Source organism: Pleurodeles waltl, chromosome 10, assembly GCF_031143425.1.
Source record: "Pleurodeles waltl isolate 20211129_DDA chromosome 10, aPleWal1.hap1.20221129, whole genome shotgun sequence".
NCBI classification, from domain to species: domain Eukaryota; kingdom Metazoa; phylum Chordata; class Amphibia; order Caudata; family Salamandridae; genus Pleurodeles; species Pleurodeles waltl.
This window is the reverse complement of record NC_090449.1, coordinates 470,420,410-470,444,847: the sequence shown is the minus strand read 5'-3', so window position 1 is coordinate 470,444,847 and position 24,438 is coordinate 470,420,410.

Below are 24,438 nucleotides of genomic sequence, written 5' to 3'. Positions count from 1 at the left end.
CTGAAACACAGAGAGTCCACAGTAAAAGAGAAATAGGTAGCCGAAATAAACACTTTTGAACAAATCATACTATTTACCCAGAAAAATCTCAGGGCTCCTTACCTAGGTCTTTTTGCAATCCTTGAACACTGGGCTGTATCAGAACACAGGGAAGGTGCTGAGGCTCACAAATTGGAGGTGGCTGTCTTGGGCTTCCCTTCACAAACTTAAGGGGCCAGAGCAGGTGTGGGGGGAGGAACTCAGGTGTAACAGGGACTAAGAGAGACAATCAGCTACGTCCAGTCCCTGTGGGCAGGGGGAAAGACAGCTGCTGCTCTATTCAGAATCTCCTTGGATACAGACAGGGTGAATCCACACTTCCAAGCTAACAGAATCTACTTTTGAGCTAAGGGAGAGATTTAAAAATAAATAAATACTGGAATACTACTGGGCGCACACTCTGAAATCGGGCTTTGTTAAAGGAAAAAACAGGGGGCAGACAGTTTTTAAACACAATATAAATCATAGAAACAGAATAAAACAGTCTCATAAAAGCACTCTGCAAGATTTATGTAGCCTTTTTACATAGAAGAAAAGGGGGGGTTATGTGCCACAAACTAGCAAGGCAATTCACACGGTCAAGGCAAAAAATAATTTGAACAAAACATCACTTTAAAAGAGAGCAGGCTGCCTGAAACACAGAGAGTCCACAGTAAAACAGAAACAGGTAGCTGAAATAATCACTTTTGAACAAATAATACTATTCATCCAGAAAAATCTCAGGGCTCCTTACCTAGGTCTTTTTGCAAACCTTGAACACTGGGCTTTTTAATTAGAAGTAAAGGGGGTGGGGGGTTTTGTGTCACAAACTAGCAAGGCAATTCACACAGTCACGGCAAAATCAAATAAAAAAAACACCACTTTAAAAGAGGCCAGGCTACCTGAAACACAGGGTCCACAGTAAAACAGAAACAGGTGGCTGAAATACACACTTTTGAACAAATAATACTATTCACCGAGAAAAATCTCAGGGCTCCTTACCTAGGTCTTTTTGCAAACCTTGAACACTGGGCTGTATCAGGATACAGGGGAGATGCTGATGCTCACAAAATGGAGGTGGCTGTCTTTCGGTTCCCTCCACAAACTTAAGCAGCCAGATCAGGTGTGGGGGGATGGGGCTCAGGTGCAACAGGGACTCAGAGAGCCAATCAGCTAAGTCCAGTCGCTGTACGCAGGGGGAAAGGCAGCTGCTGCTCTATTCAGAATCTCCTTGGATACAGACAGGCTGAATCCACACTTCCAAGCTAGCAGAGTCTACTTTCCAAGTAAGGGAGAGATTTAAAAAACAAACAAACACAGGAATACTGCTGGGCGCTCACTCTTAAATCGTTTTTTTTTTAAAGGCAAAAAACAGAGGTGCACACAGTTTTTAAACACAATTTAAATCACAGATACTGATTAAAACTGTCTCCTAAAAACACACACTGTAAGATGCATGTAGCCTTTTTACATAGAAGAAAAAAGGGGGTGGTTATGTGCCACAAACTAGCAAGGCAATTCATACAGTCACGGCAAAAACAAATTAAAAAAACACCACTTTAAAAGAGGCCAGGCTGCCTGAAACACAGAGAGTCCACAGTAAAATAGAAACAGGTAGCTGAAATAAACACTTTTGAACAAATAATACTATTCATCCAGAAAAATCTCAGGGCTCCTTACCTAGGTCTTTTTGCAATCCTTGAACACTGGGCTGCATCAGGACACAGGGAAGATGCTGAGGCTCACAAAATTGAGGTGTCTGTCTTGGGCTTTCCTCCACAAACTTAAGGGGTCAGAGCAGGTGTGGGGGGACGGGGCTCAAGTGCAACAGGGACTCAGAGAGCCAATCAGCTAAGTCTAGTCCCTGTAGACAGGGGGAAAGGCAGCTGCTGCTCTATTCAGAATCTCCTTGGATACAGACAGGCTGAATCCACACTTCCAAGCTAGCAAAGTCTACTTTCCAAGTAAGGGAGAGATTGTTTCAAAAACAAACACAAGAATACTGCTGGGCGTGCACTCTGAAATCGGGCATTTTTAAAGGCAAAGATCAGAGGGGCAGACAGTTTTTAAACACAATTTAAATCACAGAAACAGATTAAAACAGTCTCCTAAAAACGCACTCTCCAAGATGTATGTGGCCTTTTTACTTAGAAGAAGAAAGGGGGGGTTATGTGCCACAAACTAGCAAGGCAATTCACACAGTCACAGCAAAAACATATTTTCAAAAAACACCACTTTACAAGAGGCCAGGCTGCCTGAAACACAGAGTCCACAGTAAAACAGACACAGGAAGCTGAAATAAACACTTTTGAACAAATAATACTATTTACCCAGAAAAGTCTCAGGGCTCCTTACCTAGGTCTTTTTGCAATCCTTGAACACTGGGCTGTATCAGGAAACAGAGAAGATGCTGAGGCTCACAAACTTGAGGTGGCTGTCTTGGCCTTCCCTCCACAAACTTAAGGGTCCAAAACCGGTGTGGGGGGGTGGGGCTAAGGTGCACCAGGGACTCAAAGAGCCAATCAGCTGAGTCCAGTCCCTGTGGGCAAGGGAAAGGCAGCTGCTGCTCTATTCAGAATCTCCTTGGATACAGACAGGTGGAATCCACACTTCCAAGCTAGCAGAGTCTACTTTTCAGGTAAGGGAGAGATTGTTTAAAAAACAAACGCTGGAATACTGCTGGGCGCGCACTCTGAAATAGGGGTTTTTAAAGGTAGAAAACAGGGGGGCAGACAGTTTTTAAACACAATTTAAATTACAGAAACATATTAAAACAATCTCCTAAAAACACACCCTGCAAGATTTGTGTAGCCCTTTTACATAGAAGATAATGGGGAGGGGGTTCTGTGCCACAAAGTAGCAAGGCAATTCACACACTCACTGTAAAAACTAATTTGAAAAAAACACCACTTTAAAAGAGGCCAGGCTGCCTGAAACACAGAGAGTCCACAGCAAAACAGACACAGGTAGCTGAAATAAACACTTTTGAACAAATCATACTATTTACCCAGACAAATCTCAGGGCTCATTACCTAGGTCTTTTTGCAATCCTTGAACACTGGGCTGTATCAGTACACAGGGAAGATGCTGAGGCTCACAAAATGGAGGTGGCTGTCTTGGGCTTACATCCACAAACTTAAGGGTCCAGAGAAGGTGTGGGATGGCAGGGCTCAGGTGCAACAGGGATTCAGAGAGCCAATCAGCTAAGTCCAGTCGCTGTGGACAGGGGGAAAGGCGGGTGGTGCTCTGTTCAGAATCTCTTTGGATGCAGACAGGCTGAATCCACCCTTCCAAGCTAGCAGAGTCTAATTTCCGAGTAAGGGAGAGATTGTTCAAAAAATCAAAAACTGGAATACTGCTGGGTGCGCACTCTGAAATATGGCTTTTTTAAAGGGAAAAAACAGGGGGCAGACAGTTTTTAAACACAATATAAATCACAGAAACAGAATAAAACATTCTACTAAAAACACTCTGCAAGATTTATGTAGCCTTTTTACATAGAAGAAAGGGGGGGGTTATGTGCCACAAACTAGCAAGGCAATTCACACAGTCACGGAAAAAAAGAATTTGAAAAAAACACCACTTTAAATGAGACCAGGCTGCCTGAAACACAGAGAGTCCACAGTAAAAGAGAAATAGGTAGCCGAAATAAACACTTTTGAACAAATCATACTATTTACCCAGAAAAATCTCAGGGCTCCTTACCTAGGTCTTTTTGCAATCCTTGAACACTGGGCTGTATCAGAACACAGGGAAGGTGCTGAGGCTCACAAATTGGAGGTGGCTGTCTTGGGCTTCCCTTCACAAACTTAAGGGGCCAGAGCAGGTGTGGGGGGAGGAACTCAGGTGTAACAGGGACTAAGAGAGACAATCAGCTACGTCCAGTCCCTGTGGGCAGGGGGAAAGACAGCTGCTGCTCTATTCAGAATCTCCTTGGATACAGACAGGGTGAATCCACACTTCCAAGCTAACAGAATCTACTTTTGAGCTAAGGGAGAGATTTAAAAATAAATAAATACTGGAATACTACTGGGCGCACACTCTGAAATCGGGCTTTGTTAAAGGAAAAAACAGGGGGCAGACAGTTTTTAAACACAATATAAATCATAGAAACAGAATAAAACAGTCTCATAAAAGCACTCTGCAAGATTTATGTAGCCTTTTTACATAGAAGAAAAGGGGGGGGTTATGTGCCACAAACTAGCAAGGCAATTCACACGGTCAAGGCAAAAAATAATTTGAACAAAACATCACTTTAAAAGAGAGCAGGCTGCCTGAAACACAGAGAGTCCACAGTAAAACAGAAACAGGTAGCTGAAAGAATCACTTTTGAACAAATAATACTATTTACCCAGAAAAATCTCAGGTCTCCTTACCTAGGTCTTTTTGCAATCCTTGAACACTGGGCTGTATCAGGACACAGGGAAGATGCTGAGGCTCCCAAAATGGAGGTTGCTGTCTTTGGCTTCCCTCCACAAACTTAAGGGGAAAGAGCAGGTGTCAGGGGGCGGGGGTCAGGTGCAAAAGGGACTCAGAGAGCCAATCAGCTAAGTCCAGTCCCTGTGGGCAGGGGGAAAGGTAGCTGCTGCTCTATTCAGAATCTCCTAGGATACAGACAGGCTGAATCCACACTTCCAAGCCAGCAGGGTCTACTTTCCAGGTAAGGGAGAGATTGTTTAAAAAACAAACAATGGAATACTGCTGGGCGCGCACTCTGAAATCGGAGAATTTTAAAGGCAAAGATCAGGGGGGCAGACAGTTTTTAAACACAATTTAAATCAAAGAAACAGTTTTAAACAGTCTCCTAAAAACATACTCTGCAAGATGTCTGTAGCCTTTTTGCTTATAAGACAAAAGGGAGGGGGTTTAGGTGCAAAACGTAGCAAGGCAATTCACACAATCACGGCAAAAACACATTTAAAAAAAACACCACTTTAAAAGAGACCAGGCTGCCTGAAACAGAGAGTCCACAGTTAAACAGACACAGGTAGCTGAAATAAACACTTTTGAACAAATTATACTATTTACCCAGAAAAATCTCAGGGCTCCTTACCTAGGTCTTTTTGCAATCCTTGAACACTGGGCTGTATCAGGACACAGGGAAGATGCTGAGGCTCACAAAATGGGGGTGGCGTTCTTGGGTTTCCCTCCACTAACTTAAGGGGCCAGAGTAGATTTGTGGGGGCGGACTCAGGTGCAACCGGGACTCAGGGAGCCAATCAGCTACGTCCAGTCCCTGTGGGCAGGGGGAAAGGAAACTGCTGCTCTATTCAGAAACTCCTTGGATTCAGACATGCTGAATCCACACTTCCAAGCTAGCAGAGTCTACTTTCCAGGTAAGGGAGAGATTGTTTAAAAAACAAACACTGGAATACTGCTGGGCGCGCACTCTGAAATCTGTCTTTTTTAAAGGTAGAAAACAGGGGGGCAGACACTTTTTAAACACAATTTAAATCACAGAAACAGATTTAACCAGTCTCCTAAAAACACACTATGCATGATGTATGTAGCCTTTTTATTTAGAAGACAAAAGGGGGGGGGGTTAGGTGCCACAAAGTAGCAATGCAATTCACACAGTCACGGCAAAAACGAATTTAAAAAAAACACCACGTTAAAAGAGTCCAGGCTGCCTGAAACACAGAGAGTCCACAGTTAAACAGACACAGGTAGCTGAAATAAACACTTTTGAACAAATAATACTATTTACCAAGAAAGTTCTCAGGGCTCCTTACCTAGGTCTTTTTGCAATCCTTGAACACTGGGCAGTAGAAGGACACAGGGAAGATGCTGATGCTCACAAAATGGAGGTTGCTGTCTTTGGCTTTCCTCCACAAACTTAAGGTTCCAGAGGAGGTGTGGGGGGGTGGGTCCCAGGTGCAACAAGGACTCAGAGACCCAATCAGCTAAGTCCTGTCCCTGTGGGCAGGGGGAAATCAGCTGCTGCTCTTTTAAGAACCTCCTAGGAAACACACAGGCTGAATCCACACTTCCAAGCGAGCAGGGTCTACTTTCCAAGTAAGGGAGAGATTGTTTCAAAAACAAACAATGGGATACTGCTGGGCACGCACTCTGAAATCAGGGATTTTTAAAGGCAAAGATCAGGGGGCAGACAGTTTCTAAACACAATTTAAATCACAGAAACAGATTAAAACAGTCTCCTAAAAACAAACTCTGCAAGATGTATGTAGCCTTTTTACTTCAAAGAAAAAAAGGGGGGGGGTGAGTTATGTGCCACAAACTAGCAAGGCAATTCACACAGTCACAGCAAAAACAAATTAAAAAAAAACACCACTTTAACGGAGGCCAGGCTGCCTGAAACACAGAGAGTCCACAGTAAAACAGAAACAGATAGCTGAAATAATCACTTTTGAACAAATAATACTATTCCTCCAGAAAAACCTCAGGGCTCCTTACCTAGGTCTTTTTGCAAACCTTGAACACTGGGCTTTTTAATTAGAAGTAAAGGGGGGGGGTTATGTGTCACAAACTAGCAAGGCAATTCACACAGTCACGGCAAAAACAAATTAAAAAAACACCACTTTAAAAGAGGCCAGGCTGCCTGAAACACAGAGTCCACAGTAAAACAGAAACAGGTGGCTGAAATACACACTTTTGAACAAATAATACTATTCACCGAGAAAAATCTCAGGGCTCCTTACTTAGGTCTTTTTGCAATCCTTGAACACTGGGCTGTATCAGGACACAGGGAAGATGCTGAGGCTCACAAAATGGGGGTGGCGTTCTTGGGTTTCCCTCCACTAACTTAAGGGGCCAGAGTAGATTTGTGGGGGCGGGACTCAGGTGCAACCGGGACTCAGGGAGCCAATCAGCTACGTCCAGTCCCTGTGGGCAGGGGGAAAGGAAACTGCTGCTCTATACAGAAACTCCTTGGATTCAGACATGCTGAATCCACACTTCCAAGCTAGCAGAGTCTACTTTCCAGGTAAGGGAGAGATTGTTTAAAAAACAAACACTGGAATACTGCTGGGCGCGCACTCTGAAATCTGTCTTTTTTAAAGGTAGAAAACAGGGGGGCAGACACTTTTTAAACACAATTTAAATCACAGAAACAGAGTTAACCAGTCTCCTAAAAACACACTATGCATGATGTATGTAGCCTTTTTACTTAGAAGACAAAAGGGGGGAGTTAGGTGCCACAAAGTAGCAAGGCAATTCACACAGTCACGGCAAAAACGCATTTAAAAAAAACACCACTTTAAAAGAGTCCAGGCTGCCTGAAACACAGAGAGTCCACAGTTAAACAGACACAGGTAGCTGAAATAAACACTTTTGAACAAATAATACTATTTACCAAGAAAGTTCTCAGGGCTCCTTACCTAGGTCTTTTTGCAATCCTTGAACACTGGGCAGTATAAGGACACAGGGAAGATGCTGATGCTCACAAAATGGAGGTTGCTGTCTTTGGCTTTCCTCCACAAACTTAAGGTTCCAGAGGAGGTGTGGGGGGGTGGGTCCCAGGTGCAACAAGGACTCAGAGACCCAATCAGCTAAGTCCAGTCCCTGTGGGCAGGGGGAAATCAGCTGCTGCTCTTTTAAGAACCTCCTAGGAAACACACATGCTGAATCCACACTTCCAAGCTACCAGAGTCTACTTTCCAAGTAAGGGAGAGATTGTTTTAAAAACAAACAATGGGATACTGCTGGGCACGCACTCTGAAATCAGGGATTTTTAAAGGCAAAGATCAGGGGGCAGACAGTTTCTAAACACAATTTAAATCACAGAAACAGATTAAAACAGTCTCCTAAAAACAAACTCTGCAAGATGTATGTAGCCTTTTTACTTCAAAGAAAAAAAGGGGGGGGGGGGGGTGAGTTATGTTGCACAAACTAGCAAGGCAATTCACACAGTCACAACAAAAACAAATTTAAAAAAACACCACTTTAACAGAGGCCAGGCTGCCTGAAACACAGAGAGTCCACAGTAAAACAGAAACAGATAGCTGAAATAATCACTTTTGAACAAATAATACTATTCATCCAGAAAAATCTCAGGGCTCCTTACCTAGGTCTTTTTGCAAACCTTGAACACTGGGCTTTTTAATTAGAAGTAAAGGGGGTGGGGGGTTTTGTGTCACAAACTAGCAAGGCAATTCACACAGTCACGGCAAAATCAAATTAAAAAAACACCACTTTAAAAGAGGCCAGGCTGCCTGAAACACAGGGTCCACAGTAAAACAGAAACAGGTGGCTGAAATACACACTTTTGAACAAATAATACTATTCACCGAGAAAAATCTCAGGGCTCCTTACCTAGGTCTTTTTGCAAACCTTGAACACTGGGCTGTATCAGGATACAGGGGAGATGCTGAGGCTCACAAAATGGAGGTGGCTGTCTTTCGGTTCCCTCCACAAACTTAAGCGGCCAGATCAGGTGTGGGGGGATGGGGCTCAGGTGCAACAGGGACTCAGAGAGCCAATCAGCTAAGTCCAGTCGCTGTACGCAGGGGGAAAGGCAGCTGCTGCTCTATTCAGAATCTCCTTGGATACAGACAGGCTGAATCCACACTTCCAAGCTAGCAGAGTCTACTTTCCAAGTAAGGGAGAGATTTAAAAAACAAACAAACACAGGAATACTGCTGGGCGCTCACTCTTAAATCGTTTTTTTTTTAAAGGCAAAAAACAGAGGTGCACACAGTTTTTAAACACAATTTAAATCACAGATACTGATTAAAACTGTCTCCTAAAAACACACACTGTAAGATGCATGTAGCCTTTTTACATAGAAGAAAAAAGGGGGTGGTTATGTGCCACAAACTAGCAAGGCAATTCATACAGTCACGGCAAAAACGAATTAAAAAAACACCACTTTAAAAGAGACCAGGCTGCCTGAAACACAGAGAGTCCACAGTAAAACAGAAACAGGTAGCTGAAATAAACACTTTTGAACAAATAATACTATTCACCCAGAAAAATCTCAGGGCTCCTTACCTATGTCTTTTTGCAATCCTTGAACACTGGATTGTATCAGGACACAGGGAAGATGCTGAGGCTCACAAAATGGAGGTGGCTGTCTTGGGGTTTCCTCCACAAACTTAAGGGGCCAGAGCAGGTGGGGGCGGGCAGGGCTCAGGTGAAAAACGGACTGAGAGAGCCAATCAGCTAAGTCCAGTCCCTGTAGGCAGGGGGAAAGGCAGCTGCTGCTCTATTCAGAATTTCCTTCGATACAGACAGGCGGAATCCACACTTCCAAGCTATCAGAGTCTACTTTCCAGGTAAGGGAGAGATTGTTTAAAAAACAAACACTGGAATACTGTTGGGTGTGCACTTTTAAACTGGGCTTTTTTAAAGGCAGAAAACAGGGGTGCAGATAGTTTTTAAACACAACTTAAATCAAAGAAACAGATTAAAACAGTCTCCTAAAAACACAATCTGCAAGATGTATGTTGGCTTTTTACTTAGAAGAAAAAAGGGGGGGGCATGTGCCACAAACTAGCAAGGCAATTCACATAGTAACGGCAAAAACGAATTAAAAAAAACGCCACTTTAAAAGATGCCTGGCTACCTGAAACATAGAGCGTCCACTGCAAAACAGACACAGGTAGCTGAAATGAACACTTTTGAACAAATAATATTATTTACCCAGAAAAGTATCAGGGCTCCTTACCTAGGTCTTTTTCCAATCCTTGAACACTGGGCTGCATAAGGATACAGTGAAGATGCTGAGGCTCACAAAATGGAGGTGGCTGTCTTGGGCTTCCCTCCCCAAATGTAAGGGGCCAGAGCAGGTGTGGGGGGGGGGGCTCAGGTGCAACAGGGACTCAGAGAGCCAATCAGCTAAGTCCTGTCCCTTTGGGCAGGGGGAAAGGCAGCTGCTGCTCTATTCAGAATTTCCTTGAATACAGACAGGCTGAATCCACACTTCCAAGCTAGCAGAGTCTACTTTCCAGGTAAGGGGGAGATTGTTTAAAAAACAAACACTTAAATACTGCTGTGCACACACTCTGAAATCGGGCTTTTTTAAAGGCAGAAAACAGGGGGGCAGACAGTTTTTAAACACAATTTAAATCACAGAAACAGATTAAAACAGTCTCCTAAAAACACACTCAGCAAGATGTATGTAGCATTTTTACTTAGTAGATAAAAGGGGATGAGGGGCTATGTGCCACAAACTAGCAAGGCAATTCACACAGTTACGGCAAAAACAAATTAAAAATAAACACCATTTTAAAAGAGGCCAGGCTACCTGAAACACAGAGAGTCCACAGTAAAACAGGCACAGGTAGCTGAAGTAAACACTTTTGAACAAATAATACTATTTACCCAGGAACATTTCAGGGCTCCTTACCTAGGTCTTTTTGCAATCCTTGAACAATGAGCTGTATCAGGACACAGGGAAGATGCTGAGGCTCACAAAATGGAGGTGGCTGTCTTGGGCTTTCCTCCAGAAACTTAAGGGGCCAGAGCAGGTGTGGTGGGAGGGGCTCAGGGGCAACCGGGGCTCAAAGAGCCAATCAGCTAAGTCCAGTCCCTGTCGGCAGGGGGAAAGGCAGCTGCTGCTCTATTCAGAAACTCCTTCAATACAGACAGGCTGAATCCACCCTTCCAAGCTAGCAGAGTCTACTTTCCATGTAAGGGAGAGATTGTTTAAAAAACAAACACTGGAATACTGGTGGGTGCGCACTGTGAAATCGGGCTTTTATAAATGCAAAAACCAGGGGGGCAGACAGTTTTTAAACACAATTAAAATCACAGAAACAGATTAAAACAGTCTCCTAAAAAACACACTCTGCAAGATGTTTGTAGCCTTTTTACTTAGAAGTAAAGGGGGGGGGGTTATGTGTCACAAACCAGCAAGGCAATTCACACAGTCACGGCAAAAACAAATTAAAAAAACACCACTTTAAAAGAGGCCAGGCTGCCTGAAACACAGAGAGTGCACAGTAAAACAGAAACAGGTGGCTGAAATAAACACTTTTGAACAAATAATACTATTCACCGAGAAAATTCTCTGGGCTCCTTACCTAGGTATTTTTGCAAACCTTAAACACTGTGCTGTGTCAGGATACAGGGGAGATGCTGAGGCTCACAAAATGGAGGTGGCTGTCTTTTGCTTCCCTCCACAAACTTAAGCGGCCAGAGCAGGTGTGGGGGGATGGGGCTCAGGTGCAACAGGGACTCAGATAGCCAATCAGCTAAGTCCAGTCCCTGTAGGCAGGGGGAAAGGCAGCTGCTGCTCTATTCAGAATCTCCTTGGATACAGACAGGCTGAATCCACACTTCCAAGCTAGCAGAGTCTACTTACCAGGTAAGGGAGAGATTTAAAAAACAAACAAACACAGGAATACTGCTGGGCGCTCACTCTTGAATCGTCGCTTTTTAAAGGCAAAAAACAGAGAGGCACACAGTTTTTAAACACAATTTAAATCACAGATACTGATTAAAACTGTCTCCTAAAAACACACACTGTAAGATGCATGTAGCCTTTTTACATAGAAGAAAAAAGGGGGTGGTTATGTGCCACAAACTAGCAAGGCAATTCATACAGTCACGGCAAAAACAAATTAAAAAAACACCACTTTAAAAGAGGCCAGGCTGCTTGAAACACAGAGAGTCCACAGTAAAACAGAAACAGGTAGCTGAAATAAACACTTTTGAACAAATAATACTATTCACCCAGAAAAATCTCAGGGCTCCTTACCTAGGTCTTTTTGCAATCCTTGAACACTGGATTGTATCAGGACACAGGGAAGATGCTGAGGCTCACAAAATGGAGGTGGCTGTCTTGGGCTTTCCTCCAGAAACTTAAGGGGCCAGAGCAGGTGCGGGGGCGGGGCTAAGGTGAAAAACTGACTGAGAGAGCCAATCAGCTGAGTCCAGTCCCTGTAGGCAGGGTGAAAGGCAGCTGCTGCTCTATTCAGAATTTCCTTCGATACAGACAGGCGGAATCCACACTTCCAAGCTAGCAGAGTCTTCTTTCCAGGTAAGGGAGAGATTTAAAAAAAAAACAAACACAGGAATACTGCTGGGTGCTCACTCTTAAATCGTTGTTTTTTAAAGGCAAAAAACAGAGGGGCACACAGTTTTTAAACATAATTTAAATCACAGAAACAGATTAAAACAGTCTCCTAAAAACAGACTCTGCAAGATGTATGTAGCCTTTTTACTTAGAAGATAAAAGGGGGAGGGGAGGTCATGTGCCACAATCTAGCAAGGCAATTCATACATTCACAGCAAAAACTAATTTAAAAAAAAAAAACACTTTAAAAGAGGCCAGGCTGCCTGAAACACAGAGAGTCCACAGTAAAACAGACAGAGGTAGCTGAAATAAACACTTTTGAACAAATAATACTATTTACCCAGAAAAATCGCAGGGCTCCTTACCTAGGTCTTTTTGCAATCCTTGAACACTGGGCTGTATCAGGACACAGGGAAGATGCTGAGGCTCACAAAATGAAGGTGGCTGTCTTGGGGTTCCCTCCACAAACTTAAGGGTCAGGGCAGGTGTTTGGGCGGGGCTCAAGTGCAACAGGGACTCAGAGAACAAATCAGCTAAGTCCAGTCCCTGTGGGCACGGGGAAAGCAGCTGCTACTCTATTCAGAATCTCCTTGAATACAGACAGGCTGAATCCACACTTCCAAGCTAGAAGAGTCTACTTTCCTAGTAAGTGAGAGACTGTTTAAAAAACAAACACTGGAATACTGCTGGGCGCACACTCTGAAATCGGGCATTTTTAAAGGCAAAGATCTGGAGGGCAGACAGTTTCTAAACACAATTTAAATCACAGAAACAGATTAAAACAGTCTCCTACAAACACACTCTGCAAGATGTATGTAGCCTTTTTACTTAGAAGAAAGGGGGGGGGGTTATGTGCCACAAACTAGCAAGGCAATTCACACAGTCACGGCAAAAACGAATTTAAAAAAAACACCACTTTAAAAGAGGCCAGGCTGCCTGAAACACAGAGAGTCCACAGTAAAACAGAAACAGGTAGCTGAAATAAACACTTTTGAACAAATAATACTATTCACCCAGAAAAATCTTACGGATCCAAACCTGGGTCTTCTTGCAATCCTTAAACACTGGGCTGTATCAGGACACAGGGAAGATTCTGAGCCTCACAAAATGGAGATGGCTGCCTTGGGCTTCCCTCCACAAACTTAAGGGGCCAGAGCATGTGTGGTGGGAGGGGCTCATGTGCAACAGGGATTCAGAGAGCCAATCAGCTAAGTCCAGTCCCTGTGGGCAGGAAGAAAAGCAGCTGCTGCTCTATTCAGAATCTCCTTGGATACAGAAAGGCTGAATCCACACTTCCAAGCTAGCAGAGTCTACTCTCCAGGTAAGGGATAGATTGATTAAAAAACAAACACTGGAATACTGCTGTGCGTGCACTCTGAAATCGGGGATTTTTAAAGGCAAAGATCAAGGTGGCAGATAGTTTTTAAACACAATTTAAATCACAGAAACAGATTAAAACAGTCTCCTAAAAACAAACTCTGCAAGATGTATGTAGCCTTTTTACTTCAAGGAAAAAAAGGGGGGGGGGGAGTTATGTGCCACAAACTAGCAAGGCAATTCACACAGTCACAGCAAAAACAAATTAAAAAAAAACACCACTTTAACAGAGGCCAGGCTGCCTGAAACACAGAGCGACCCTTGACCCCAGGGTAGGTCGCTTCCCCGTCCTCACAGCGCCACCAGACCTGTGTGCCTTCTCCCTTTTGCTGTCTGCCCGCTTGGTTTTGCCTGTGTGTGCCCTTTGCTATCTGCTTGTTGTGATCGCGTTCCCCTCTCTCCGTGTACCCCGAGTGTGTGCCCTTTGCTGTCTGCCTGCTTGGTTTTGCCTGTGTGTGCCCCTCGCTGCCTGCTTGTTGTGATCGCGCTCCCCTTCTCTCCGTGTACCCCGAGTGCCTGCCTTCGCCGAGTGTCCCCGCCGTCCCCCCCGTCCTTCCGCCGCCTTTTCTCCTCGTTTTCCGCGTTTTTTCCCCGTTTTTCGTACCTTTTTCTGTACTTTTTCGTTTATAGGCCTCCTCGCCATTCTCGAGGCTTCCCGCCGTTGCTTTTCCCGCTTTTTCACCTACCCCGCCCACCTCCCGCCTCCCAGCTAACCCCGCCTCCCCGGCTACCCCTTAAATGGCGGCCGCTGCGAGGCCACCCCGAAATGGACCCACGGATCCTTCACCTGCAACAACTGCCGCTTCACCTGCCTTCGGGCCCACTCCGCTCCCGCCAAGAACAACCCCCCCGGAAGCAATCTCCACTGCATCCTGGTCAACACCCGATCCATCCACAGGCACGCCATCGAACTGTGGAACCTCATCAACTCAACAAACCCGGACATCGCCTTCCTCACCGAGACCTGGATGAACCCCTCCTCGGCACCCGACATCGCCATAGCCATCCCCGATGGCTTCAAAATCATCTGGAAAGACCACACCAACCGCATCGGAGGAGGCATCGCCATCGCACACAAAAACTCCATCCGCATCTCGACCCACACCGACGACTCACTCCCCGACGCCGAACATCTCCACTTCACGATCCACAGCGACCCCAAGACCACCCTCAGAGGCACCCTCATGTACAGACCACCAGGACCCCGCGCCAAGTTCAGCGAAGACATCGCAGACTTTGTCAACCCTCACGCACTCTTGTCCACCGACTACATCCTCCTAGGAGACCTCAACTTTCACCTGGAGAACCTCACCGACAAAAACACCACTGCCCTACTGGACAACCTCGCCAACCTGGGACTGAAACAATTAGTCAACACACCCACCCACCACGCCGGACACACGCTCGACCCCATCTTCTCCTCCAGCAAACACATCACCGTCAGCCACGCCACCGAACTCACCTGGTCGGACCACAGCTGTGTCCACTTCAGCTTCAAGAAGACCACCGTGCTTCACCACACCCAGCAACCACCAAGAAGACACTGGAATCGTATCACCACTGAACAGCTCGCATCAACCCTCTCCCAGAACCAACCCACCAGCACCACCGACCCAAACGAAGCTGCCAACAACCTCACAAGCTGGATCTCCGACTGCGCCAACCTCCTGGCCCCCCTGAAGACTCAAGCCAACACCAACAACCACAAGAAAAACTCCTGGTTCACCCCCGACCTCAAGAACTCCAAGAAAGAATGCCGCGCCCGCGAGAAGGCGTGGCGCCTCAACCAGACCGAAGAGAACATGTCAGCTCTCAAGGACGCCACCCGCCAACACCACCAACACCTCCGCGCCGCACGAAAAACAGCCTACCGGAACAGACTTGACAACAACGCCCACAACAGCAAGGAACTATTTGGCATCGTCAAAGAGCTCTCCAACCCGGACGCAGAAAACAACCCTATTCCCCCCTCACAGGACCTCTGCGACTCCCTCGCAACCTTCTTCCACCACAAGATCATCGACATATACAACAGCTTCCCGACCGCCAACGCAAACCCCCACCCGGAACCCGCCACCGACATCACCACCCTCCTCACATGGAGCCCTACCACCACCAAGGAGACCACCCGCGTCATGAACTCGATCCACTCCGGATCCCCATCAGACTCCTGCCCGCACCACATCTACAACAAGGCCGACAACATCATCGCACCGCACCTCCGAGACGTCATCAACGCCTCCCTCACTGCCGCCACCTTCCCGGAGAGCTGGAAACACGCAGAGCTCAACGCCCTCCTAAAGAAACCTACAGCAGACCCCACCGAACTCAAAAACTTCCGGCCCATCTCTCTCCTACCATTCCCCGCCAAAGTGATTGAGAAAATCGTCAACGCTCAACTCACCACTGCCCTGGAAACCAACGACTCCCTCGACCCCACACAGTTCGGTTTCAGGGCCAACCACAGCACCGAAACCGCCCTCATCGCAGCCACGGACGACATTCGAGCCCTGACCGACAAGGGAGAAACCGTGGCCCTCATACTCCTGGACCTCTCTGCAGCCTTCGACACGGTCTGCCACCGCACCCTGATACACCGCCTCAGCAACGCCGGCATCAGAGGCAAGGCCCTGGAATGGATCGTCTCCTTCCTCTCCGGAAGGACTCAGAGAGTCCGCCTGCCCCCCTTCAGATCCACAGCCACGGAGATCATCTGCGGCGTACCCCAAGGATCCTCCCTCAGCCCCACTCTCTTCAACGTCTACATGACCCCCCTGGCGAACATCGCACGCAAACACGGACTCGACCTCATATCCTACGCCGACGACACCCAGCTCATCTTATCCCTCACAAACAACCCCACCTCAGCTAGGACCAGACTACATGAAGGAATGAAGGAAGTAGCGAACTGGATGACAGACAGCCGGCTGAAACTGAACACAGATAAGACGGAGGTCCTCATCCTCGGCCCTACTCCCGCCGCATGGGACGACTTCTGGTGGCCCCCCGCCCTAGGCAGCACTCCCCAACCCACCGACCACGCACGCAACCTCGGCTTCATCCTGGACTCATCCCTCTCCATGACCAGACAGGTCAACTCGGTGACCTCGGCATGCTTCAACAACCTCCGCATGCTCCGCAAGATCTTCCGCTGGATCCCCACCGACACCAGGAAGACTGTCACCCATGCCCTCGTCACCAGCCGCCTGGACTACGGGAACACCCTATACGCCGGCATCACCACCAAGCTGCAGAGGAAACTACAACGGATCCAGAACGCTGCCGCACGACTCATCCTGGACATACCCCGCCACCACCACATTTCCGGACACCTGAAGAGACTTCATTGGCTCCCAGTCAACAAGAGGATCACCTTCCGACTCCTCACCCACGCACACAAAGCCCTCCACGACCTCGGACCCAAAATCATCAACAACCGCGTCTCCTTCTACACCCCTCCGCGCACTCTACGCTCGACCGGACAGGCCCTGGCAGCCGTACCCCGCATCCGCAAAGCCACCGCCGGATGAAGATCCTTCTCTTTCCTAGCAGCGAAAACCTGGAACTCTCTGCCCAGCCACCCTCGCGCCATACCTGACCACTTCTCCTTCAGAAGGCAGTTCAAGACCTGGCTCTTCGAGCACTGACCCCCCCCCCTCCAGCGCCTTGAGACCCTTTATGGGTGAGTAGCGCGCTTTATAAATGCGATTGATTGATTGATTGATTGATTGAGAGTCCACAGTAAAACAGAAACAGATAGCTGAAATAATCACTTTTGAACAAATAATACTATTCATCCAGAAAAATCTCAGGGCTCCTTACCTAGGTCTTTTTGCAAACCTTGAACACTGGGCTTTTTAATTAGAAGTAAAGGGGGGGGGTTATGTGTCACAAACTAGCAAGGCAATTCACACAGTCACGGCAAAAACAAATTAAAAAAAACACCACTTTAAAAGAGGCCAGGCTGCCTGAAACACAGAGTCCACAGTAAAACAGAAACAGGTGGCTGAAATACACACTTTTGAACAAATAATACTATTCACCGAGAAAAATCTCAGGGCTCCTTACCTAGGTCTTTTTGCAAACCTTGAACACTGGGCTGTATCAGGATACAGGGGAGATGCTGAGGCTCACAAAATGGAGGTGGCTGTCTTTCGCTTCCCTCCACAAACTTAAGCGGCCAGATCAGGTGTGGGGGGATGGGGCTCAGGTGCAACAGGGACTCAGAGAGCCAATCAGCTAAGTCCAGTCGCTGTACGCAGGGGGAAAGGCAGCTGCTGCTCTATTCAGAATCTCCTTGGATACAGACAGGCTGAATCCACACTTCCAAGCTAGCAGAGTCTACTTTCCAGGTAAGGGAGAGATTTAAAAAACAAACAAACACAGGAATACTGCTGGGCGCTCACTTTTAAATCGTTTTTTTTTAAAGGCAAAAAACAGAGGTGCAGACAGTTTTTAAACACAATTTAAATCACAGATACTGATTAAAACTGTCTCCTAAAAACACACACTGTAAGATGCATGTAGACTTTTTACATAGAAGAAAAAAGGGGGTGGTTATGTGCTACAAACTAGCAAGGCAATTCATACAGTCACGGCAAAAACGAATAAAAAAAACACCACTTTAAAAGAGACCAGGCTGCCTGAAACACAGAGAGTCCACAGTAAAACAGAAACAGGTAGCTGAAAAAAACACTTTTGAACAAATAATACTATTCACCCAGAAAAATCTCAGTGCTCCTTACCTAGGTCTTTTTGCAATCCTTGAACACTGGATTGTATCAGGACACAGGGAAGATGCTGAGGCTCACAAAATGGAGGTGGCTGTCTTGGGGTTTCCTCCACAAACTTAAGGGGCCAGAGCAGGTGGGGGCGGGCAGGGCTCAGGTGAAAAACGGACTGAGAGAGCCAATCAGCTAAGTCCAGTCCCTGTAGGCAGGGGGAAAGGCAGCTGCTGCTCTATTCAGAATTTCCTTCGATACAGACAGGCGGAATCCACACTTCCAAGCTATCAGAGTCTACTTTCCAGGTAAGGGAGAGATTGTTTAAAAAACAAACACTGGAATACTGTTGGGTGTGCACTTTTAAACTGGGCTTTTTTATAGGCAGAAAACAGGGGGCCAGACAGTTTTTAAACACAACTTAAATCAAAGAAACAGATTAAAACAGTCTCCTAAAAACACAATCTGCAAGATGTATGTAGCCTTTTTACTTAGAAGAAAAAAGGGGGGGGCATGTGCCACAAACTAGCAAGGCAATTCACATAGTAACGGCAAAAACGAATTAAAAAAACCGCCACTTTAAAAGAGGCATGGCTACCTGAAACATAGAGCGTCCACTGCAAAACAGACACAGGTTGCTGAAATGAACACTTTTGAACAAATAATACTATTTACCCAGAAAAATATCAGGGCTCCTTACCTAGGTCTTTTTCCAATCCTTGAACACTGGGCTGCATAAGGACACAGTGAAGATGCTGAGGCTCACAAAATGGAGGTGGCTGTCTTGGGCTTCCCTCCCCAAACGTAAGGGGCCAGAGCAGGTGTGGGGGGGCGGGGCTCAGTGCAACAGGGACTCAGAGAGCCAATCAGCTAAGTCCTGTCCCTTTGGGCAGGGGGAAAGGCAGCTGCTGCTCTATTCAGAATTTCCTTGAATACAGACAGGCTGAATCCACACTTCCAAGCTAGCAGAGTCTACTTTCCAGGTAAGGGAGAGATTGTTTAAAAAACAAACACTTAAATACTGCTGTGCACACACTCTGAAATCGGGCTTTTTTAAAGGCAGAAAACAGGGGGGCAGACAGTTTTTAAACACAATTTAAATCACAGAAACAGATTAAAACAGTCTCCTAAAAACACACTCAGCAAGATGTATGTAGCCTTTTTACTTAGTAGATAAAAGGGGATGAGGGGCTATGTGCCACAAACTAGCAATGCAATTCACACAGTCACGGCAAAAACAAATTAAAAATAAACACCATTTAAAAAGAGGCCAGGCTACCTGAAACACAGAGAGTCCACAGTAAAACAGGCACAGGTAGCTGAAGTAAACACTTTTGAACAAATAATACTATTTACCCAGGAACATTTCAGGGCTCCTTACCTAGGTCTTTTTGCAATCCTTGAACAATGAGATGTATCAGGACACAGGGAAGATGCTGAGGCTCACAAAATGGAGGTGGTTGTCTTGGGCTTTCCTCCAGAAACTTAAGGGGCCAGAGCAGGTGGGGGGGCGGGCAGGGCTAAGGTGAAAAACGGACTGAGAGAGCCAATCAGCTGAGTCCAGTCCCTGTAGGCAGGGTGAAAGGCAGCTGCTGCTCAATTCAGAATTTCCTTCGATACAGACAGGCAGAATCCACACTTCCAAGCTAGCAGAGTCTACTTTCCAGGTAAGGGAGAGATTTAAAAAAAAAAAAAACACAGGAATACTGCTGGGCTCTCACTCTTAAATCGTTGTTTTTTAAAGGCAAAAAACAGAGGGGCACACAGTTTTTAAACACAATTTAAATCACAGAAACTGATTAAAACTGTCTCCTAAAAACACACACTGTAAGATGCATGTAGTCTTTTTACATAGAAGAAAAAATGGGGTGGTTATGTGCCACAAACTAGCAAGGCAATTCATACAGTCACGGCAAAAATGAATTAAAAAAACACCACTTTAAAAGAGGCCAGGCTGCCTGAAACACAGAGATTCCACAGTAAAACAGAAACAGGTAGCTGAAATAAACACTTTTGAACAAATAATACTATTTACCCAGAAAAATCTCAGGGCTCCGTACCTAGGTCTTTTTGCAATCCTTGAACACTGGGCTGTATCAGGACACAGGAAAGATGCTGAGGCTCAAAAACTGGAGGTGGCTGTCTTGGGCTTCCCTCCACAAACTTAAGGGGCCAGAGCAAGTGAGGGGCGGGCCGGGCTCAGGTGAAAAACCGACTGAGAGAGCCAATCAGCTAAGTCCAGTCCCTGTAGGCAGGGGGAAAGGCAGCTGCTGCTCTATTCAGACTTTCCTTCGATACAGACAGGCGGAATCCACACTTCCAAGCTAGCAGAGACTACTTTCCAGGGAAGGGAGAGAGTGTTTAAAAAACAAACTCTGGAATACTGCTGGGCGTGCACTTTTAAATTGGGCTTTTTTAAAGGCAGAAAACAGGGGGGCAGACAGTTTTTAAACACAACTTAAATCAAAGAAACAGATTAAAACATTCTCCTAAAAACACAATCTGCAAGATGTATGTAGCCTTTTTACTTAGAAGGAAAAAGGGGGGGCATGTGCCACAAACTAGCAAGGCAATTCACATAGTCACGGCAAAAACAAATTAAAAAAACACCACTTTAAAAGAGGCCAGGCTTCCTGATACATAGAGCGTCCACTGCAAAACAGACACAGGTAGCTGAAATTAACACTTTTGAACAAATAATACTATTTACCCAGAAAAATATCAGGGCTCCTTACCTAGGTCTTTTTGCTATCCTTGAACACTGGACTGCATCAGGACACAGGGAAGATGCTGAGGCTCACAAAATGGAGGTGGCTGTCTTGGGCTTCTCTCCCCAAACGTAAGGGGCCAGAGCTGGTGTGGGGGGGCGGGGCTCAGGTGCAACAGGGACTCAGAGAGCGAATCAGCTAAGTCCAGTCACTGTGGGCAGGGGGAAAGGCAGCTGCTGCTCTATTCAGAATTTCCTGGAATACAGACAGGCTGAATCCACACTTCCAAGCTAGCTGAGTCTTCTTTCCAGGTAAGGGAGAGATTTAAAAAAAAAAAAAAACACAGGAATACTGCTGGGTGCTCACTCTTAAATCGTTGTTTTTTAAAGGCAAAAAACAGGGTGGCACACAGTTTTTAAACACAATTTAAATCACAGAAACAGATTAAAACTGTCTCCTAAAAACAGACTCTGCAAGATGTATGTAGCCTTTTTACTTAGAAGATAAAAGGGGGAGGGGAGGTTATGTGCCACAATCTAGCAAGGCAATTCATACATTCACAGCAAAAACTAATTTAAAAAAAAAAAAAACACTTTAAAAGAGGCCAGGCTGCCTGAAACACAGAGAGTCCACAGTAAAACAGACAGAGGTAGCTGAAATAAACACTTTTGAACAAATAATACTATTTACCCAGAAAAATCGCAGGGCTCCTTACCTAGGTCTTTTTGCAATCCTTGAACACTGGGCTGTATCAGGACACAGGGAAGATGCTGAGGCTCACAAAATGAAGGTGGCTGTCTTGGGGTTCCCTCCACAAACTTAAGGGTCAGGGCAGGTGTTTGGACGGGGCTCAGGTGCAACAGGGACTCAGAGAGCCAATCAGCTAAGTCCAGTCCCTGTGGGCAGGAAGAAAAGCAGCTGCTACTCTATTCAGAATCTCCTTGAATACAGACAGGCTGAATCCACACTTCCAAGCTAGCAGAGTCTACTTTCCTAGTAAGTGAGAGACTGTTTAAAAAACAAACACTGGAATACTGCTGGGCGCGCACTCTGAAATCGGGCTTTGTTAAAGGCAGAAAACAGGGCGGCAGACAGTTTTTAAACACAATTTAATTCACAGAAACAGATTAAAAAGTCTCCTAAAAACACAATCTGCAAGACGTATGTAGCCTTTTTACTTAGATGAATAAATGGGGGGTATGTGCGACAAACTAGCAAGGCAATACACACAGTCACAGCAAAAACTATTTAAAAAAATACACCATTTTAAAAGAGACCAGGCTGCCTGAAACACAGAGAGTCCACAGATAAACAGACACATTTAGCTGAAAGAAACACTTTTGAACAAATAATACTATTTACCCAGAAAAATCTCAGGGCTCCTTACCTATGTCTTTCTGCAATCCTTGAACACTGGGCTGTATCAGGACACAGAGAAGATGCTGAGACTAATAAAATGGACGTTGCTGTCTTTGGCTTCCCTCCACAAACTTAAGGGGCCAGAGCAGGTGTGGGTGCGGGCGGGGCTCAGGTGCAACAGGGACTCAGAGAGCCAATCAGTTAAGTCAAGTCCCTGTGGGCAGGGGGAAAGGCAGCTGATGCTCTATTCAGAATCTCCTTGGCTACAGACAGGCTGAATCCACACTTCCAAGCTAGCAGAGTCAACTTTCAAGGTAAGGGAGAGATTGTTTAAAAAACAAACACTGGAATACTGCTGGCCGTGCACCCTTAAGACGTGCTTTTTTAAAGGGAAAAAACAGGGGGCAGACAGTTTTAAAAAACAATTTAAATCACAGAAACAGATTAAAACAGTCTCCTAAAAACACACTCTGCAAGATGTATGTAGCCTTTTTAAGTAGAAGAAAAGGTGTGGGGGAATATGTGCCACAAACTAGCAAGGCAATTCACACAATCACAGCAAAAACTAATAAAAAAAAAACACTTTAAAAGAGGCCAGGCTGCCTGAAACACAGAGAGTCCACAGTAAAACAGAAACAAATAGCTGAAATAAACACTCTTGAACAAATAATACTATTTACCAAGACAAAATCCTAGGGCTCCTTATCTAGGTCTTTTTGCAATCCTTGAACACTGGGCTGTATCAGGACACAGGGAAGAAGCTGAGGGTCACAAAATGGAGGTGGCTGTCTTGGGCTTCCCTCCACAAACTTAAGGGGCCAGAGCAGGTGTGGGGGGGGGCGGGCCTCAGGTGCAACAGGGACTCAGGGAGCTAATCAGCTATTTCCAGTCCCTGTGGTCAGTGAGAAAGTCAACTGCTGCTCTATTCAGAATCTACTCGGATACAGATAGGCTGAATCCACACTTCCAAGCTAGCAGAGTCTACTTTCCAGTTAAGGGAGAGATTGTTTAAGAAACAAACACTGAAATACTGCTGGGCGCGCACTCCGAAATCGGGCTTTGTTAAAGGTAAAAACATCAGGGGGCAGACAGTTTTTAAGCACAATTTAAATCACAGAAACAGATTAAAACAGTCTCCTAAAAAAACGCTCTGCAGGATGTATGTAGCCTTTTTACTTAGAAAAAAAAATGGGGGGGTATGTGCCAAAAACTAACAAGGCAATTCACACAGTCACGGTAAAAGCAAATTTAAAAAAAACACAACTTTAAAAGAGGCCAGGCTGCCTGAAACACAGAGAGTCCACAGTAACACAGACACAGGTATCTGAAATAAACACTTTTAAACAAATAATACTATTTACCCAGACAAAATCTCAGGGCTCCTTACCTAGATCTTTTTGCAATCCTTGAACACTGGGCTGTATCAGGACTCAGGTAAGATGCTGAGGCTCACAAAATGGAGGTGGCTGTTTTGGGCTTTCCTCCACAAACTTAAGGGGCCAGAGCAGGTGTGGGGCTCAGGTGCAACAGGGACTCAGAGAGCCAATCAGCTAAGTCCAGTCCCTGTGGGCAGGGGGAAAGGCAGCTGCTGCTCTATTCAGAGTCTCCTAGAATACAGACAGGCTGAATCCACACTTCCAAGCTCGCAGGGTCTACTTTCCAGATAAGGGAGAGATTGTTTAAAAAACAAACACTGAAATACTGCTGGCCGCAAACTCAGAAATTCGCCTTTTTTAAAGACAAAAAAAAGGTGGGCAGAAGGTTTTTAAACACAATTTAATTCACAGAAACAGATTAAAACAGTCTCCTAAAAACACACTCTGCAAGATGTATGTAGCCTTTTTACTTAGAAGTAAAGGGGGGGGGGTTATGTGCCACAAACTAGCAAGGCAATTCACACAGTCACTGCAAAAACAAATTTAAAAAAAACACCACCTTAAAAGAGTCCAGGCTGCCTGAAACATAGAGAGTCCTCTGTAAAACAGACACAGGTAGCTGAAATGAACACTTTTCAACAAATAATACTACTTACCCAGAAAAATCTCAGGGCTCCTTACCTAGGTCTTTTTGCAATCTTTGAACACTGGGCTGTATCAGGACACAGGAAAGATGCTGAGGCTCACAAAATGGAGGTGGCTGTCTTGGGCTTCCCTCCACAAACTTAAGGGGCCAGAGCAGGTGTGGGTCAGCGGGGCTCAGGTGCAATAGAGACTCATAGAGGCAATCAGCTAAGTCCAGTCCCTGTGGGCAGGGGGAAAGGCAGCTGCTGCTCTATTCA